The following is a 217-nucleotide window of genomic DNA, read 5'->3' on the forward strand; positions in this document are numbered from 1 at the left end:
GCTCATAGGCAAGAGGGATGCTGAAATCATGACCTAGGAGAAGATATCTTCCATAGCTGGGTCCTTCAGGCCCTGGGTCAAGCGGCTCTAGTCGCCTTAGCTACCCTGTGTCTACCTGCCGTAAATCAGCAAGCTCCAGGACAGACAGCACTGAGATTTCGGCTCCTCCCGAGCGCTGCAGCACCTGCGGTGCCCCACGCCGGACCAGCCCCTGCTG

This window comes from Pygoscelis adeliae, unplaced genomic scaffold (assembly GCF_000699105.1).
Source record: "Pygoscelis adeliae isolate BGI_AS28 unplaced genomic scaffold, ASM69910v1 Scaffold610, whole genome shotgun sequence".
NCBI lineage: Eukaryota > Metazoa > Chordata > Aves > Sphenisciformes > Spheniscidae > Pygoscelis > Pygoscelis adeliae.